Genomic DNA, 1211 nt, shown 5'->3' on the forward strand with positions numbered 1-1211 from the left:
ATCAGGAGACTTTTGACCTTGTCTATTCACAGTCAAATTTGAAATGCATCTGAAACAGAATTAGCCAAATTACATGAGGTTGAAAAACAGCAATCAGGAGGCTACATGAAATCAACTAAAACTGATTTTCATTATAAGACTCAGTTGAAATAATTGTACTATTTACTGTTTAAATAGTCCAAGAACTCAGGAAAGATTTTCACAGTAATTGTACTATTTTCTCTGTTTTTTCCCCTTTTGCACAAAGAAAAACAACAGATTTTTAAAACACTGGCAGCAATAACAGCGTTGTCATCAAATCAGTCAAGATATGAAGAGATCATGTTCTGTTTTGTAAATGCAATATATCTCTCTTAAACTCCCCACTGTGCAGACCTGGTGTGGAGGCTGGGTCAAGGATATTTGAGCAGAAGGGTGCTAAGTGTCATTACGCCTATACACACAACCTTACCACAAAATTGAACTCCAACTATTTTGGGGAGAAACAGCAATGCTTGCATCTAATATTGGCTGGTGGTCCCCATGATGATATTTCTGCAGTGGTAAATGGTTGCCTATCCGACCATGTGAATCATTTAATAGGAGACCCCAGAGATCTTTATCAGCTGTGGTTTTATTCAAATTTCTGTATCAAAATGGATAAAACCCACAACAGCACAATCTGCAGCTACAGCACCTTTCCCCTGGGGCTTCAGCATGGTAAGAGCGGGAAGGGATGCTGTTTACTCCATGAAGGTACAGGTCACCCGAAATAAGGGCTTATGTTCCCTAGCGTGCTGATATCCAACAGAGGGACAGGTGCTTTCACCGCTTCCAGCAGCAGTACTACCTGCCTGAAATTTGCTGCTTGGACTGATCCCGTAAGCAAAGCAGAGCTATTTTCTGGGAACAAGGCAGTGCTTTCTAGACTAAGAGCAGAAAAAAGAAAGTTGTCTGTGTGTCTTTTGCATGGGAAAGCAGACCCGCCACCACCACCTCCTGCATGTAATTTGGTGCCAGGTTGGGAAGTCTGCCAGCCTGCACGCCTGGAGTGGCAGGGAGGATGTGTCATGCAACACTGTCCAACTTGTATCTGCTTTACTTCGGAGTCTGTTCTGCTTCATCTTAATTGAAGTCAAGTCTCCTTGTTGTCCTTCACAAGCAGTTTTAGCTCTGTCTGCATTTGCCTTTTTGTTGTGGTTTAACCCCAGCCGGCAACTAAGCACCACCCA

The sequence above is a fragment of the Aptenodytes forsteri genome, unplaced genomic scaffold (genome assembly GCF_000699145.1).
Source record: "Aptenodytes forsteri isolate BGI_AS27 unplaced genomic scaffold, ASM69914v1 Scaffold101, whole genome shotgun sequence".
Lineage (NCBI taxonomy): Eukaryota > Metazoa > Chordata > Aves > Sphenisciformes > Spheniscidae > Aptenodytes > Aptenodytes forsteri.